General features: G+C 42.1%; 1 protein-coding gene across 9 annotated transcripts in view; it reads right to left on the bottom strand.

Moving 5' to 3' along the window:
• Positions 1–19,877, bottom strand: part of FYN (FYN proto-oncogene, Src family tyrosine kinase) — a 213,754-nt gene that overhangs the window by 118,530 nt on the left and 75,347 nt on the right. For 2 of the 9 annotated variants that reach the window (XM_070449950.1, XM_020890395.2), the window contains exon 3: positions 913–948. The exons of the other annotated variants lie outside the window; for them this stretch is intronic. The gene's annotated coding sequence lies outside the window, so the exon portion shown is untranslated. The remainder of the gene's footprint in view (positions 1–912; positions 949–19,877) is intronic. 9 annotated transcript variants of the gene reach the window in all.

Below are 19,877 nucleotides of genomic sequence, written 5' to 3'. Positions count from 1 at the left end.
AATGAATGAATGGGAGAGAGACAGCTGCTCTGGGAAAAGATTTAAAGGGCTAGCAGCTTAGGCAGCTGCCCACACTACTTTTACATATCACTGGTACTAATTAGAGACCTCCCTGAGGAAAGCAAATAGATCTGTTATATAAACCCAGGGCTTCCCCCGTGGCTCAGTTGGTAAAGAGACTGCCTGCAATGCAGGAGACCCAGGTTTCATCCCTGGGTCGGGAAGATTCCCCAGAGAAGGGAATGGCAACCTACTCCAGTACTCTTGCCTGGAGAATTCCATGGACGGGAGAGCCTGGTGGGCTACAGTCCATGGGGTCACAAAGAGTCAGACACAACTGAGTGACTAACACTTCACATTATATAACATAAACCCATACATGGCTCTGGTGTCATTTTGCTTCATATATAGGAATGATGTAGTCAAGGAGAACTGAGTGTCTAAAACAGACATTTTCTCTTTAGTGTCATAGCTTCGCAGCCACAACAGGATATTTTGGGGCACAAGTTTGTTGTTTTGGCATGACGCAGAATGTGTTTTCTATCATGGAGTGAACATTAGTTGGCTTTCCACAGAAGGTTCCTCAGGTTCCATCATCCCAGGTTTCTCTTCCCCTCTAAACCTTTTTCCTTCCTCTTCTCTGGTGCCTCATACACTTCCACAGCTCCAACTAACGCCCTTTGTTCTTAGTTTCAAACCATATCTCTGAATCTATCACTCCTGTTCCCAGTCCCACCACTGCCCTTTATACAGAAAGTGCCTTGAAAGCAGAGACTCTGTATTGGTCACTGACATACATCCATGCTCAGGGCAATGGCTGGAGCAAAGTATTGCATTTGTTGAATGAATAAGTGAAAGGTCTCACTCAGATCCTTAAGGTACCCCACAGACGTTCTTGCCATCACCTCTTACCTGGCCTCTCTGCCTCTGATTTCTCCTTTTCTGACTCTGTTGACAGAAAGGAAAGTTTTGGATTATAGATCATGCACTGATCATGTCAGTCCTAGAATATCTTGGTTGGGAATGATTTACCAGTCTAGTTCTACACTTTACAGGTGATAAACTACTCCCAGTGAGGTCAGGAGACTTGCTTAAGGATTTATGATGAGTGGGTGGCAGAGATAGAAATATAACTCAGGCTGCTGACCCATGGCTCTTGCTAGTCTGCCACTGGGTCAAAACCTTCTGTACAGAAAACAAAAACAATCAAACACAATTAAACACACAAACAAAAACCCAAAAACCTTCCATGGTGTTTCAGCACAACGGAGTACAGGGCTAGACATACAGGAGGTTCTCAGTAAGCATTTGAGGACTGATGGACTAGATAAGTGAATGGGTGCTTGGCACAGGCCAATGGGAACCCTCTTAAGTGAAAAGTAACACCCCAGTGCAATGAGTAAGGAAGGCCTCTGAACCTTTGGCCCCTGCAGTGCCTCTAAGCCACCCCCTAGGAATCTCAGGGTACTGACACAGCTAGAAAGACCAAAGACTTACACAGACTCACACTCTTCAGCTTTGTACTCCAAGTCAACCACCATCATTCCAGACCCAGCTCGGCCTTATCACCCATTTCTTTTTTCTCCCTCAAGCCCAGCCTTACCAAAGCATTGCTGTTCCCAGCACCTGTCCCTCCTCTGGGCCTTCACCTGCTCTGTTCTTCCCTCCCATGCATCCTTACCTCCACCTGCAAGAATGGTGACCCAACCTGCCCCTTGAGCCCAACTGAAATATAAATCCCTCCTTGAAGTTCTTGTCCAATCTCCTGGAATTCATCTCACCGTTTACATCTCTACCAGAAATGAGCCAGATCCTTGAGCCAGGTATTTACTCTATCTATCTGAACCACTGACACCTTGCCTGGCCCACTGCCTCACACAGAGGAGGCACTTTTAGTCATTTTGTTGCATTCATAGGGCTTGATCCTTTTTTTAGTTCACCTCTGTGACCACATTAGCTAGTTTTGGAATGGGGATCCCAAGTCTTCCTCTAGCTGGCGGGGGCTGATGATAAAGCCAACATGCTTGCAGGGCCCACCCGTTAAGGAGCAGCTGTTTTGAGTCTCTGCTGTCTTATTTTCAAAAGCAAAGGAAAGGGGACAGGGGCTAGAGAGGGTGACTCCCCCTCCCCTCCACAGCTCTCCTGTGGCTACAGATGTCCTGTGTGGCGTGAGGTACAAACTGGGCATGTGACAGCGTTCCCTGCAAGTCCAAAGTCTGCAAAACTAAGGAGTTCCAAACGGCAGGATGATGCACTAAACACTAAACGAGCAAGTGAGCAAACAAAGCCCAATTGCAAGGGAGGAGGATGGTAAGCAAAAAAACAGAGTTCCCTAGGAAACGGGCCTGCTTCGTGGGGGAGGGAGAGGGGTGCTCCAAGCAGGCGACACTGGCCCATCTGCTCTCCCTGCCTGCAGGGCCCTGGTCCTTCTGGCTTTACTGCCACAAGTTGGGGAGACTCAAGCGAGGCTGTGGTGGCTGTTTGCTTTATTATTTGCTGGAGCGGGAGTAAAGGGTGGAAGAAGAGTGACGGGTAGACAAAGAGATGAGCCTGGAGGGCCCTCAGCAGCGCAAAGGGGTTACCGACCCCAGGATGAGAGGGCAGGAAGGTCGGATTAGAAGGGGCCGCTGCTTTTGTCTCACTAGCCATTGCCAGGATGAGGGGCACTCAGGCTCATGGAGCAGCAGGGTACCCCCAAACCAACAAATGAGCTTATCCTTGCCTCCCAGGAAGCAGCTCTCAGGTACATATTTTGGGCTCCTGGGCACAAGTGGTTGAGCTGAGTCATGCAAAGGAGTGGTCTGAGGGCCTAGATGGGTTCTAGGGCTCCCCGTAACCTCTATCAACCCCAGCAGTAAGAGTAGTAGTGATATAATTTCTTCTCCTCCTTCATATAATAATTTATTATACATCATTAATTTATACTATATTATTAATAATTATTATTTATGATAATGATGATTGTTACATTTAAACTTCTATGTTGAGGTTTTATTTGGGAAAGAAATAAATGAAGTGAATGCCACTGCAATAATTAGTTGATTGTTAGGAGGAAAAAGATTCTGCTTCTATAAGACATAAAAGAATGAAGTATATGTAAGAATTATGTCTTCCTTTTCTTTTGGGCAATGAGTTTCTATCAGGTGATCACACTCCTTAGGTATCAGGTAAAAATAAAACAGATACTGTTTCGTAGTATACTCACTTCTGATTTCCCCGGTAAATGAAGCTATTTCTAGTGATTTGCAATCCTGAGTCTGAACAAAAACACTGCTTTGCTATGATGCAGCTGGACAAGTCTCCAAACTCTTTTCCAACCTGATAACCACTCTCAAGACCCTCTAAAACAAACATTCTGCAGTGGCTCCTGTGAAGGCCCTGGATATGCACACAGTATCACCATGCCGCCAAGATCAAGGTTAATAATGATGTCTGCAGAGTCCCTGAAATGTAGCCTGGCTAGAATATTAAAATCCCAGAATCCTGGGGCTGAGTGGACTATTGAAGAATATCTAGTCTGGTAGTCTTTAAGCTATTTTTTTTTTTTTTTTAGTATAAAACCTTGTGCAATCACGTGCAGATGTATGGACATGCATTTTCAACACTTATGCTATACTCCAACATATTAGATAAAAGTAGAACAGAACAGCTCTGGTTCAAGGAGGAAAGGACTCACAATACCACCACCTTGGCCATCCTCCTGTCCCACTCAGCACTTCTGGGGAACTTACTGTTCTAAGAACACTGGAAACCCCAGAACTGGACTGCCACCCCATCCAACATCTGCATTGTGCCCTCAACATCCCTTCCAGCCATGGTTCTCCATGTGGCAACATGGCAAAGTCAATGCTTCTAATATTTCTCTACCAAGGACCCATTTCACCTAACTCTGAGGATCCCATGTTTTGAACCACTTCATCTCTTCTAAAACTTGCATTTTTCAAGGACTAACTAATTTATTTGCCAGACCCTTACTTAGACCCAGTGAGACCTCAACTTAAACCTTAGCCCTGCTAAACTTGGCAAATGTGGGAAAATTCCTTAATAATGTGAGGCAGTAAACCCAGTAGAAGCTTTTCTTCTCTTCCTCTGCTTTTTACTTCATTGAAGCAAATCTCCATCAAAAATATCAAATATCTAGGAATAAGTCCAATAAAAGATGTGTAAGAAAAAATAAATTTAGAAAAAGAATTAAAAGTAAAATTTAAAATGTGTAAGACCTTAACACTGAAAACCATTAAAAACATTACTGAGAGACATTAAACACCTAAATAATAGAGGGTTATGCTGTGTACATGGATTAAAAGTCTCAGTATTTTAAAGATGTCAGTTCTCCCCTAAAATGCATCTTCAGTGCAATTTTGATTAAAAAAAATGTTTTCTTTATCTGGTAGAAATCGACAGGCAGGTTCTATAATTCACATGGAAATGCAAAGTGCCCAAACCAAGATAATCTTCAAGAACAACCACAAAGCTGGAGGACTTACTCTATCAGATACCAAATTTCATTATAAAATAACAATAATTAAGACAGTGTGGTATTTGTATCATAGACAATTAGATCAACAGAACAAAAAAGAAGGTTCAAAACCAGACCTACACAGATAATCACCTGATTTATGACAAAGATGACACTGAAGTTCAAAGAAATGGAGCTGGATTTACTGGGAATTATGGGTTGACTGTGTTCCCCTGAAAGATATACTGAAGTACTAACCAGCCCCCCCCACCCCCAGTACCTCAGAAGGTGACATTATTCAGACATAGGGTCACTGAAGATGTAATTAGCTAAAATGACATTATAGCAGATTAGCATGCACCCTAAATTCAATATGACTGATTCCCATTTAAGAAGAAGGAAATTTAGACACAGAGATACAAGGGGAAAAATTCAATGTGACAACGGAGGCAGAGGTCACAGCAATGTAGTCACAAAGCAAGGGATGTCAAGGATTTCTGGCCACCACCAGGAGCTAGGAAGAGGTGAGGAAGGGATCGTCCTCAGAGCCTTTAGAGGGAACATGACCCTGCACACACCTTGATTTCAGGCGTCTGGCCTCCAGAACTTTGAGAGGATCACTTCCTGTTGTCTTAAGCCACCCAGTTTGTGGTACTTTATTAGGGTGGCCCTAGGACACGAATACACTGTGTATCTGTATAAAAAAAAATGAACCTTAATCTCTACTTTACATGCGCAAGTCAATTCCAGACAGATGGTGGAAATAAATGTGAAAGGTAAAATAATAAAACTTTTAGAAGGAAACAAAGAATACCTTCAGATCTTCTGACAGATGAAGAGTTTCAAAAAATAAAACACAAAAAAGTGTTAACCATGAATAAAAAATATGATAATTTAAATTGTATTAAATTTAAGAATTCTTTAGCAAAACACATCAACAGGATCAAGGTAGGCCACACAGTGAAGAAAATAATTGCAACATATGTATCCAGCAAAGAACTCCTACAAAGTCACAAGGAAAAGGCAGACTATCCAATACAAAAATGGGCAAATACTTGAGAAGAAATTTCACAAAAAGGGAAATCTAAATGACCAATAAACATATAAGAAGATGCTCTCAGATATGCAAATGATACCACTCTAATGGCAGAAAGTGAAGAGGAACTAAAGGGCCTTTTGATGAAGGTGAAAGAGGAAAGTGAAAAAGCTGGTTTAAAACTCAACATTCAAAAACCTAAGATCATGGCATCCAGCCCCATCACCTCATGGCAAATAGATGGGGAAAAAGTGGAAGCAGTGAAAGATTTTATTTCCTTGGACTCCAAAATCACTGCAGCCATGAAATTTAAAGACATTTGCCCCTTGGAAGAAAAGCTATGACAAACCTAGGCATCATATTAAAAAGCAGACATTACTTTGCTGACAAAGTATGGTCAAAGCTATGGTTTTTCCAGTAGTCATGTATGGATGTGAGAGTTGGACTATAAAGAAGGCTAAGCCCCGAACAACTGATGTTTTTGAGTTGTGGTGTTGGAGAAGACTCTTGAGAGTTCTTTGGACTGCACGGAGATCAAACCAGTCAATCCTAAAGGAAATTAGTCCTGACTATTCATTGGAAGGTCTGTTGCTGAAACTGAAGCTCCAATACTTTGGCCACCTGATTTGAAGAGTTGACTCACTGGAAAAAAACCCTGATGCTGGGAGAGATTGAAGGCAAAAGCAGAAGAGGGTGACAAAGGGTGACAAAGGATAAGATGGTTGGATAGCATCACCGACTCAATGGACATGAATTAGGGCAAATTTCAGGAGATACTGGAGGACAGAGGAGCCTGGGGTGCTACAGTCCATGGACTAAACTAGTTGGACTAGTTTAATCATCAAAGAAAAGTAAATTAGAGTCACAATGCCTTACCAACATACACCTACCAGATAGGCAGAGACAAAGGACGAAATGACAGAGACAAAAACTGCAAAGTCTTGGTGACAACATGGAGCCACTGGAACTCTCATACTATGCTGATGAGAGGGTAAACTGATAAAGACACTGTGGAAACCTGGCAGGATCTATCCGAGCTGGATGCACCTATGTCTCATGACCCAGGATCTCACCATCAAGGAATCTCTCTTCCAGCAACATTAAAAGTACTCACCCACTGCCACGTACAGGAGTGTTCCTAGCAGCGCTGTGCTGAATCCAGCCCAAAGCCCATGGTTAACAGAAGGGTTAAATAAACTTTGGGAGTGTTATACAATGCATTATATGGCAATGAGAGTGAACAAAATACTCCTCAACAACAATAAGGATTAATTGAGAAACACAAAAATACATCCTTAAGATTTTATTTATATAAAACTCAAGACAGACAACTCAACCTATGTTAGAAATCATGGTATAATAGTTACCTTTGGTGGGATTTGGGGACTAGAAAGGGGTCTAAGGGGCTTTGCAGCTTCGGTGACTTTCTTTCTCCATCTGGTTCCTGGTTACAGGGGTGTGTTCACCTTACGAAAATTCATTTTCAGTGCAATTAACAAAGTGTGCACTTTTCTATATGAATGTTAATACTTCAATTAAAAAAAAAAAACACTCAGTGGTTAATGCAGTGAAACCAGAGACAAAACAGAGCTCTTATAAGTGCTGAAAGCAAAAGTGTGCAGCAATTTAATTTAAGCAAGATAATTCAAAAATTTCCTTTGCTAAAAGCTTAAAAGTACCATTTCATTTCGTTGGTTTTTTTTTTATTCACTGAAGATGACTGTCATGCCCAAGTTATTTTTATTATTGTATGATAGGACAGCATGAAGTAAACAGTTTCAAAATAAAGTAACACAAATCATTTTAATTTCATCTGATTGATTTTTAAGGTGAAAATTTGGACATTCAAGGCTAATTTTTTCACAGCTATTAAAAAAGTTTCCTGGGGCTTTGGTTTATAGTCTACAGCATCTCTGGAGGGGAAAGCCCTAAGTAGAAAGGTGGTCTCTCTAGGCAGCACACAGTCCGTGCTCCACATCCCCCACTTCAAAGTTACCCCAAGACATCAGCTCAGCTTGCCTGAGTCTTGCTGTGGATTAACGTTTAGTTTCACTCAACAGTATGGAATATTGAAAATAACTCCCAGGACACCATTCCTGCCTTTGTCCATTTCTAGGCTCTTCAGATTTCCATTATGGATACACATGGTCATGAGGCAGACTCCTGACCTTCCTCAGAGCAGCCAGCATCACATACATGGAGAGAGGATTCTGTCCCCAGTCTCGGGGGGCAGCTTGCCCTCAGCAGCTGGTCAGAATCTGTGCAGGGCTGGCTCACTACCATTCGACACGGGCTTCACACAACTGCTCCAGCCACGCTGAAATCCATCCCTGTGACACAGAAACCACACGGCCAGACTCTGTTCTCAGATGTCCTGGACCCTCTGTGGTGAAGATTTATTTGGGCACTTATACAGCACCCTGGGGTGCAGGGAACCCCCAGGGGAAGTGAGAAAGGGTCTCACTACAGCCTCCTCTCTGAGCTGGGAGAGGATTATGTGTGAGGGGACTGTGGAGGGTGGAGGGGTCCTATGAGGGAGACCTCACTCACCCTCAGAGATGAGCATGGGGACCGGCCTTAGAAGTTGAGATGCTCTCCTTCACTCGCCAAGAACACCCAGGACCTTCCTTGGAGGTTCTCCAATCTTAGAGATCTCCAATCTTCCTTGGAGATTCCATCCCCCCAATATTAGCTTCCCAAAGGAGACTCCTTAGGTTCAAACACTTCATTTTTCTGCAGACTTTCTGATGCTAATTCTACACTTATTTCCACTATCTGACCAACAATGGTTTGGTGGATCATTTTGTGTGTGTGTGTGTGTGTGTGTGTGAATAACATTTTATTGGTTTTTAATCCTGTACCCTCTATTTAAAAACATCAATAATACAATAGGACAAAGTGTATTATGTTCTCCTTTACATGCAATCTTATAATATATTTCAACTTAAAGTGACAAGAAAGCCCCAAAATATAATACTTCTTTTGAAAAACACATTTAAGGAGGCTTCTATATCCCCAGTTAAACTTTCCTCTGGTAAGAAAAGAGTATTTGCTTTTAAAGTCATTTTACTAGGGACCTACTGTATAGCATAGGGAACTCTAATTAATACTCACCCTGTAATGATCTACATATAAGTGATTCACTTTGCTGTACATCTGAAACTAACACAATATTGAAAATCAGTTATATTCCTCTAAAAATTAAAAAGAACAAAAACAAAAACCATGCCCTCTTCTTAAGGTACAATAAGTAAATATGATTTGTTTGATTCATGAAATGCTTAAATAAATCTTAACTCGCTTAAGAAAACAGGCAGAAGACTTACACAGAAATTTCTCCAAAGAAGACATATAGATGGCCAATAGACACAATGAAAAGATGCTCAATGTCACTAATTATTAGAGAAATGCAAATGAGATCTACAATGAGGTGCCACCACACTCAAGTCAGAATGGCCTGGAGAGGGTGTGGAGAAAAGGGAACCCTTCTACACTATTGGTGGGATGTAAGCTGGTACAGCCACTATGGAAAAGAGTGTGGAGGTTCCTCAGAAAACTAAAAATAGAATTACTATGTGATCCAGTAGTTCTACTCCTGGGAATATACCATCCAGACAGAACTATAATTCAAAGAGATACATGAACCCCTATGTACATAAAACCACTATTCACAATAGACTAGACACAAGAACAACCTAGATGCCCATCAACAGATGAGTTGATAAAGAAGATGTGGTATATATATACAATGGAATACTAGTCAGCCATAAAAAAGAAATAATGCCATTTGCAGCAATATGGATTCAGCTAGAGATTATCACACTAAGTGAGGTGAGTCAGAAAGAGAAAGACAAACACCTAATATAAGTGCATATTTTAAAGTCAGGAAACAACCATTTGAAATATGTTGAAATCAAAGAAAGTATGCATCTAGTACCTCCACACACAACTCTGATTTGCTACTGGTCTTTGATCACACTGGCATTGGAGGCAAATTTTGGAAATGTTACTTTAAAAGTACATATGTAAAGTATATACACACATGTGTCTAAACTCAACTGCAAAGAGATTTCAAAATAGATGTGGCAGTGGCCAGGGCAATGACCAGGATGAGATTATAAATTGCAAGGAACTCTTTGGTTTGGGCAACACAGTCATTCTCCAAACACTTATTGAGTACCTGTCATGCTCCAAGCACTCTGACAGGTACTGGTTAGTAAGTCAAATCTGATTTATCAGTAAGTCAAAGTGGGTCTCTGGGACTGAACGACCCATTGGACCAACAGTGAGCCTATGCATCCCAACTCTAACAAGGCCCAGGGGCAGGCAGGCTGGGCAGTAATCATGCAGCCCCTGCCCTCAGCACTCCCAGCTCATCTGGGTTCTTGACCCTCCCTGGGTCTGTGGCCCTGAGAAAGGCTGGCTTCACCTCTCCAGTTCCAGCTGCCTCATTTGTAAAACAAGGATAATCCTGACCCAGATCACAGCCCTTTGGTGAAGGACAAGTGAATAGAATTCTGGGCTTGTTTTTATCTGCACAGTGCCAGATGGATCCTACCTGTTTATAACCAGTATTGCTTCCTTATTTTTTGGAAATGCTACACTTAAACTTAAGAAAAAATAAAGGGCTGGAAATGAGGTTCAGTGATTAAAGGGATATCCTGTATTTTCCTTTCTCAGAGTGTCTAAATTAACAATTTCAGAAACGAATACCTATTTCCCATACTCAGACAAAAGCAGAGGGAACTCAAAGTTCTTACAAGGTTCGGTAAGATTCCAAGGACGAACCTTGGTGAGGTGCTGCCAGTCTTGAGGGAAATAATTCAATTATAACTAGCATTTCAGAAACCTAATAAAAGCAATTTAGCTTTCCATCTGTTTTAGAAGTGATTCTTTTTAAAAGTAACATCTAAAAACAAACAAGTGTTAATCTAAGTATTACACAATTTAACATTTTTGAGACAGACTACAGGACACTGAAAGAATATCATCTTCCTCAATGAAAACCTCTCTTCTTTGTCACCCACATTAAAGTCATTTTCCAAACATTAATAACATCTGTATAAATGAATGCCCTATAATGGACGGAAGAGAAGACAGAGAAGGAACTGGGAAGGGGTTGGGGAGAGACATAGATCTGAAAATCCGGCCCTTCAGAAGCCTCCCTTTATTGGCTAAGAAGGTGAATAAACAAACACTGTACAAATTCACTCACCGTTAGAGAAAGTGCAGCTCTAACTACTGGTGTTTGCATTCTACTTGAAAGGTTAAGGGTACTTTCCACTTGTTTCTACATCTTCAGATTCTCTGGGGTCCTTGGAGTGTTCAAAAGATTTATAATTATCTGGACTAAAAGATTTACAATTACCCCCACCCTTCAACTGTTCATTTCATCAATGTTACCTGTTTTAATTGCACAAGTAGGACAGGGCAGAAACAGCTCAGGTGAAGCAAATACCTCTACTTACTTCTGTTTGTGGGTGCCCAGGGGCATGGTCCCCTTCCCACTGTTTGGGCAGCTCCCCCACAATAAGAGCATGCACGGTGGCCCCAGGTGAAACCTCTCACACAGATCTTTCCTGCATATACACCGACCAAGCTTGCCATTTCCCACTTCCAACCCAGGTGGGGCAGGACTACACAAACAACTGCCATCCTTCACACTGAAGGACGAGAGTGTGCTCTGATGTTATACTCAGTAATCGCTTTTCTTTAAAAAAAAAAAAAAAAGGAGTTGTAAAAATTATATTTAAAATGCTTGTTGATGCCCTGTGGGTGTGAGTCACTTTGTAAAGCAAGATCAAAATGGATCCTCTGCTATGGGTTCCTGCTGGTTCTTTGATTCTAAACAACTTTATTAATGTTAATAGGAGTTACGTACACATCAATGGGAGAATAAATTCCTTGGGTTTCGTGGCACTTCAATTAATGATTTGTAATAAGCCATGTAAAATGCTTTCTAATTTTCTTCCAAGTAATGACACACTGCCCTAGAAGAGTTGAAAATTAGGCATGGGTCTCCCCCCAGGCTGGGAAAGACAGGGGGATGGGAGAAAGACGGCTCTCCAACTGGTTGGAGTCTCTGCAGGAGAGCTTCTAGCCTGGAGTGTGGGGGAGTGTGGCAGGAGGGACAGACACAACTCGCCCAAGGGATAACGAATGTGATGAAGGGAGGAAAAGAAAACGCACAAAAAGCAAGCCTGATACAGAAGGCATTTTCTATAATCTAAAACGGGAAGGACTGGCTGCAATCATGCTTCTTAATCCTACCACAGGGTCCTTCCATTTCCCCACAGCACAAGTTAATACTATTCACTGACTCCTGAAAATCCCCGCCAAGATAAAAATGGGGATTGAAGTTCAAAGGATGATGCAGCAGAATTGCTACTACGTAGGTTATTCTGCCTTGGCACAAAGCTCGGCCTCAATTTCTGGAAACCCAGCTTTCGTTTGAATCCTCTCTTGCCCAGGCCTGCAGCTCTCTCCTCAACTCTGCTTGTGGGAAACCAAGGGCCAGATTATTGAACTCTTCAGAGGACAGGGCGGGATGGCGTGGGGGTTGTAGCAGAGACAGGGATGAATGGCAAATGCCTCAATGCCAAGATTTGGAAAGAGAACAGCTCAAAATTTCAATCTAAAAAATCTCAGGGTTTACTGCTTGATCCTCAACCACCTTATACTTCCTTGTACTTTAGCCGAATGCATCTCAGAGAGTAAGAAGACCTCTGCCATCAAATAACAAGACCCCGCATCATAAAAGACTAGATGCACAGTGGCAGGTGTGGGGGCATCTGCTTTTTAGGACCAGGTGGCTTTTTGGACAAGTTCCCTGTTTTTCCTGTTTCACCGGCCTAGTCTCCCTGAAGCAGAATACACGGGAAGTCTTACAACGTGTAGTTGAACTGAACAAATATTTATAGGGAGAGAAATTTGTTGGCTGGAGAAATGAATACCAAAATACAACAGAACTTCCATACCAGTCACTTAAGACTTAGATCTGTGAATGTACCATTCACTCTATGAATTTTCAGAAAACTGAGGGGCCTCTCATGGTCCAGATCATACCAGAAAAACATAAGCTGATTACAAAAATAGCAAGTGCATCTGAGACTGTGACCGATAAAAATGGCGCCTGGGTTGTGCATAATTTTTGGATCACTCCTTCCTCTCACTTCTACTGGTGTGAGATACACATATGAGTGCCCTGTAGGCAGCTTAAATGCTCCCAAATGTAAGCACAGCCTTTGAGAAAAAAAGTTTTGCTTCATCTTAGCATCCATGATGACTGGCATGACTTACCCTGGGCACCAGGGGAAGACAGCTGTGTAACAGGTAACTGAACAGTGTGCAAGGTGCTGGTTAGGTGCTAGTGAAGAGAACAAAGAAGTATCAGGCACCATCTTGATCTTCAAGGCATTTGCAGTTCATTCACCTGATAACTAAATACACATGCCAAGCTAGCTAACAATGTGATACTTAAGCACTATTTACCAAGATGGATGCAGAGTGGGTCTTAGAGAAAACTGGCTAAAACTCTTGCAATTCCCAGTCATGCATGCTTTTCTGGCTAGGAAAATGCGGGACCAGAAGATGACCAGAATTCAGCTGAAGTTCTTCTAAGTGACAAAAGCAGAAACTAAGCATCTTAGCTGTTTACCTACTCTTCTTTAGGAAAAGGGTCCACTCGCCTATAGAATCATCCCCAGAATCTTCCGATCTGCCTCAAAACAGCGGCTCCCCAGTGACCAATGGTGTTCCAAGGGTATGCTGCCATATCACCCTCTGAGCACTGCTTTTGGCTAACTGGTAGGACTTTTTAATTTTTATTTATTTTTATTTTTTTTTCCCATTTATATTAGTTGGAGGCTAATTACTCTACAATATTGTAGTGGTTTTTGTCATACATTGACTTGAATTAGCCATGGATTTACATGTATTCCCCATTCCGATCCCCCCTCCCACCTCCCTCTCTACCCGCTCCCTCTGGGTCTTCCCAGTGCACCAGGCCCGAGCACTTGTCTCATGCATGGACTTTTTTATTTTAAAAATTTTCTAAATTGGTTCCCTTTCAGGGGAACATGTTTATTTGGCTCTTAAAGCTATTAACTCAATCACTTCAAATATTTGGGCTTCATTTAGTTCAATTTTTTTTGAACTATGCCACTTTTATGGCTTGGGAGTTGAAAGGACGTTTCACCCTAATAATCATTTTTTGGAGTCAGTAGATAACATTAATAAATGTACAGAGGTTTTCTTATTCTCAGGCTACTGTGAATTGACCACACATCACAATGTTGATCAGATCTCAGTCAGTTTATTCATCAAATATTTTCAGTTTTTTAGTTTCACAGGCTCCAATTTGTGAAGTCAAGTATAATTATTGTTAATGTCAGGGAAGGAAGTAATCACTTCATAATGCTTCCAGCCAGTGATTCCTGGGGGGTGGGTAATACAGGGCAATATAAAGAAGGTAATATAAGAATTAAAATATCAGGCGTCTTTGCCTATGACTTTGGCTGGCTAATGTTTAATACTATCACTCCTGAGATAATACAGAAACAATTTGCCTAGGATTATTGCATTTCTGCAGCAAACACTGCAAATGTAGAATTACCTGAAGAAATAATCTGTGGAAGAGCTTGTGGAATTTCAGCTTCCCAAAGAGGCCATGATACGTTAATGTGGGATATTTTGCTTTCCAAGAAAACATCACTAATATCCATCAAGTCAGGAAGGGAGAAAACCACATGAATAGAGAAGAAGCAGAAAGTCTTCTTTCCCACAAATGACCTTCTCCCCTCTAAATAGTTTCCCATGTGCTAATTCACTGAGGGGATAAGACAGTGTGGACACAGCCACTGGTTCAATGAAGTATTCTTATCCTCAAAGATCCACAGTTTATGTCAAAAGCCGCTAAAGTAAACCCAATCCACTTAAAAAGAACATGTCACCCTCACAAGTTGAAAAGCCAGGAAGAGGTATCATGATCCTAAAAATATAAGGTCATGCTTAAGGATTCAGGAAAAAAAAAAAACAGCTTTGGGAAACAGCCACTCTTCCTGTTACTATAAAACTCGGCCTCTGGAGGAAATGGAGCGGTGGTTTTGTCCACTTCAGGAGTGTCCCTCCCTGTTTCATTCTACCCTCAGCACTCCTTTCTGCCCAACTGGGCACCGGAGAGGGTCTGGGAGCTCTCTATAGACTGCGGCTGACTGGTCTCCTATCATATTTCTGTCCTAAACAGGAATGGAACACTAAACTGCAAAACCACCCATATATATCCTTAAGCCAGAAGGAAGCACAACTTTTTGTTTTGCTTTCATTCTACTGAGTAGCCAGATTTGGGAAACCTGCATAACTGCCCCAAATAGCATCTAAAGAAATGAATGGTGAAACCTGGATCTCTTGGTCCTTGTCTTTGTTAACTGGGATATACAACATAACCCAGCCTCTTGGTAATAAGGGACTACCGAGGTGGTTCTTACACCAACAGAAAAGAAAATGAGCGTGGTGGTGACTCATAAGCGGTCTTTCCCACAAGGTTAGGCTAAGTGGGTACTGTGTACAAAGTAGCGCTGTGTGGAAACGGAGGCTTGACTAAGAATCTGCTCCGTCAGCACCATGCAGTGGAAAGAACTCAGTGAGGACTTAAGAAGTCTGATTCTCCCACAGGCTTCACTGACTTTCCATGACTTGAGTCGTCACTTTACCTTGCTAGCCCTCCGTTTCTTCATAAATAGATAAATAATGGAAGAAGGCAGACCAGACTCTTCTGTTCCTCCCAACCCTCTGCCCTGACTCCACCCAGGGTTTTACACTTCCTGAAGTCTCTGTCAGCCTGCTTCAGCCTCCCAGCCTTCCGAGCCTTTTGGAGGGGCTTATCATGGAGCCCTCCATTGGCTTCACCTCCCTCTTAGGGTCATTTCTGACACCCCAAGATAAACATCAGATGGCCTGAGTGGATCCACAAGCCAGCCATGGATAATGATCCAGGACTTAGGAGCACCTGCTTTGGAGGCTTCTGTACCACCCAGGAGGCTGTAAACCATGACCCCTCTCATCCACAGCATCTTTTTCAAAGAACCACTCAATGTCAGGCACTCAGCCATTCCACAAGCTGACAGATAAAATTCAAGATGTCCCATTAAATTTAAACTTTGAATAAACAGTTTGGGATATACTTACACTACAAAATTATTTGTTGTTTATCTGAAATTCAAATTTAATCAAGCATCATGTATTTTTTTAATTCACTAAATCTGGCAACCTTCCACTTGATAGATGCTGCTGTTGGTGGTGTTAGGTACCAGGCTGCCCCACCAGACAAGCTTTAAGAAGAAAACCACCACTGCCTGGTTTCTGGGTCTCAGAAGCAAAAGTCTCTGTGGTTGCAGTGTTTTTCTACCTAATCCTCTCCCCACTCCTACAACTGCCCATTCTCTACTCCTCCTACTGGCTTCCTGTCACCTCACATTCCACGTGGGCCCCGTTCCCAAGGTGCCCCCACCTCTTTCCAATCACAGCCCCCTTTCCCCTGGCCGAACAATTTAATTAATCAATTCACACATGTCTCACTGATCATTTAATGAGTCATCAACTTCCTCTGAAACTGCCTTCTATTTTTTTTTTTTAAAAAGGTCATGTATAACCTCAAATGAAAATAATCAAATTGCAGGTTACCAAAAAGTTGAAGTGAAAAAAAATGTAGGCTGTGTGACAGGAAGGTATGGTGGGGCTGGGGGAGGGTTGGCACCACCTCGTTGCTGGCTCTTGCAACAGTTCCTCTAAAGTGTTTTTCTGCTCCTCCTAGCCTTTTCCTCTTGTCTTCTGAGCCTATGACGGCCCTCAGGGTAGCTGAAGACCTCATACATAGACAAGGGATGAGTGGAAGGGTGGAGTGGAATGGGGTAGACTAGGAGGTGGTCTGTAAGCAGGTCTTCTAGCCAGCGGTCACTCTGGCCCCTACCTGCAGTCTGCCCTCTAGGACACCGGCACAGTTCCAGCGTTTAATGTATTTGGATTGTTGAAAACACAAATCCTAACTGAACTTTCTCCTTTTTTGAGCACTCTGTGTTCAGAGGTGAAACACAAGTGCAGCTGATGCTGGTCCAAGTGAGCCCAGGGGCCGTTAAGAACCACCTCTCACTTAGGAGTATATCTACCTAAAGAAACAAAAGACTTATACATAGAAAACTATAAATCACTGATGAAAGAAATCAAAGAGGACACAAACAGATGGAGAAATATACCGTGTTCATGGATTGGAAGAATCATTATTTTCAAAATGGCTGTACTACCCAAAGCAATCTATAGATTCAATGCAATCCCTATCAAGCTACCAACGGTATTTTTCACAGAACTAGAACAAATAATTTCACAATTTGTATGGAAATACAAAAAACCTCGAATAGCCAAAGTAATCTTGAGAAAGAAGAATGGAACTGGAGGAATCAACCTGCCTGACTTCAGACTATACTACAAAGCCACAGTCATCAAGACAGTATGGTACTGGCACAGAGACAGAAATACAGATCAATGGAACAGAATAGAAAGCCCAGAGATAAATCCACAAACCTATGGTCACCTTATCTTCAACAAAGGAGGCAAGGATATACAATGGAAAAAAGACAACCTCTTCAACAAGTGGTGTTGGGAAAACTGGTCAACCACCTGTAAAAGAATGAAACTAGAATACTTTCTAACACCATACACAAAAATAAACTCAAAATGGATTAAAGATCTAAATGTAAGACCAGAAACTATAAAACTCCTAGAGGAGAACATAGGCAAAACACTCTCCGACATAAATCACAGCAGGATCCTCTATGACCCACATCCCAGAATATTGGAAATAAAAGCAAAAATAAACAAATGGGACCTAATGAAACTTAAAAGCTTTTGCACAACAAAGGAAACCATAAGCAAGGTGAAAAGACAGCCCTCAGAACGGGAAAAAATAATAGCAAACGAAGCAACAGACAAAGGATTAATCTCAAAAATATACAAGCAACTCCTCCAGCTCAATTCCAGAAAAATAAATGACCCAATCAAAAAATGGGCCAAAGAACTAAACAGACATTTCTCCAAGGAAGACATACAGATGGCAAAAAAACACATGAAAAAATGCTCAACATCACTCATTATCAGAGAAACGCAAATCAAAACCACAATGAGGTACCATTACATGCCAGTCAGGATGGCTGCTATCCAAAAGTCTACAAGCAATAAATGCTGGAGAGGGTGTGGAGAAAAGGGAACCCTCTTACACTGTTGGTGGGAATGCAAACTAGTACAGCCATTATGGAAAACAGTGTGGAGATTTCTTAAAAAACTGGAAATAGAACTGCCATATGACCTAGCAATCCTACTTCTGGGCATACACACTGAGGAAACCAGATCTGAAAGAGACACGTGCACCCCAATGTTCATCGCAGCACTGTTTATCATAGCCAGGACATGGAAGCAACCTAGATGCCCATCAGCAGACGAATGGATAAGGAAGCTGTGGTACATATACACCATGGAATATTACTCAGCCATTAAAAAGAATTCATTTGAATCAGATCTAATCAGATGTATGAAACTGGAGCCCATTATACAGAGTGAAGTAAGCCAGAAAGATAAAGACCATTTACAGTATACTAACACATATATATGGAATGTAGAAAGATGGTAATGATAACCCTATATGCAAAACAGAAAAAGAGACACAGATGTATAGAACAGAATTTTGGACTCTGTGGGAGAAGGCGAGGGTGGGATGTTTCAAGAGAACAGCATCGAAACATGTATATTATCTAGGGTGAAACAGATCACCAGCCCAGGCTGGATGCATGAGACAAGTGCTCGGGGCTGGTGCACTGGGAAGACCCAGAGGGATTGGGTGGAGAGGGAGGTGGTAGGGGGGATCGGGATGGGGAATACATGTAAATCCATGGCTGATTCATGTCAATGTATGACAAAAACCACTACAATATTGTGAAGTAATTAGCCTCCAACTAATAAAAAATAAATAAACAACAACAACAACAAAGAACCACCTCTCTCTTTCCAGGGCAAATCAGTCTGGATGGCTCTGAAAGCTAACCCACAGGAGAGGGCAGGATAGGCCTCAATATTCTTCACCTGGGTCAGTGGATTCCTCTTCAGGCCCAAATCTGCACTCTTGGAAAGGCTCTCTGTTCCTAGGTTATCCCATCCAAGAAGACCCCTTTATCTTAACATCCACAACCCATCAGCTAAAAGCACTTTACCAAACCATTGAAAGGAAAAGGCTGAAAATGCAAGAAATGGTAAAAAATAGACAGTTTGCCATCTTTCTCCAGCAATTAGCCCTCAGCAGAGTGACCCTCACTCTGTCTTTTGGGAAAACAAAACTACTACGTGTTCTGGCTCATAGCTGAGTGAGATGAATTGCTACTACTACTAACGTGGGAGTGAGACATTCTCTCTTACAGTTTTGCAAAAGGCACTGCAAGCTGGCTGGAGGCGCCTGGGGTCTGCCCCACTGACTCAGCAGAATACACTTTCCAACTAACTTTACAGTATCTTTGTGACTCTGCCCTGAGATGAGGGATGTGAATTTTTTTAGATGATTACAGAGTTCCAGTGGGGATGGGGAACACAGAGTAACATTCCCTGTGAATCTCACATGCCCTACATCCTGACAAGGAAAAATAAACCCGACCCCTTGGTGCAAGCAGGATTTGAACTCATGTCCTTTTGACACGTTACCCAGTTTCAGTCAGGGTCTTGAACCCTGGTCACAATTATCCCTTGGCAGAGTGAATACTGATGCTTTTCCCGAGTGTGGTCACAGAAACGAACTAATAAGCATCCCATTACCTATGACAAGGGATCCACCAAAGGCATTTACTTTAACATGGGACTTATAACTTAAAAAACCCTTTTTTTTTTTTTTGCAACATAACAGTGTCCAGTCTTTAGGTAATTACATTTCATATCTTGAGTGACACTTTAGTTATCAATAAGATTCTTTTTCTAACCAGGTGATGGTGAGGAACTCCACGAAAAATGGACACCAAGCTTTCCCATGGGTAACAGGAGACAGTCTTGTCTCTCTCAAATCTTGCATAGTGAGCTAGGAAGGGTCTGGCCACTCCTGCACTGCATCAGCTCACTGCTCTTAACGGGACTTGACGGAGCAGCTATTCCTCTCTCTCGGGTTGTTTTCTTTCTCATTAAATTGTACTTTTGTAGGAGAAGTCATCTTTACAATTATCAGGTGTGTCCCTCACTCACATTTAATGTAACAGTTAAACATGGCACAAGACAGGGGTCTAGTGCCCTGTAACCAGTTATCTGTTCAGAAGGCCACTGGGATTTGGGGTGCTATGAATCATCATATTCCATGTCTAGTGA

The sequence above is a fragment of the Odocoileus virginianus genome, chromosome 19, assembly GCF_023699985.2.
Source record: "Odocoileus virginianus isolate 20LAN1187 ecotype Illinois chromosome 19, Ovbor_1.2, whole genome shotgun sequence".
NCBI classification, from domain to species: Eukaryota; Metazoa; Chordata; class Mammalia; order Artiodactyla; family Cervidae; genus Odocoileus; species Odocoileus virginianus.
This window is presented reverse-complemented; position numbering and strand designations above follow the sequence as displayed.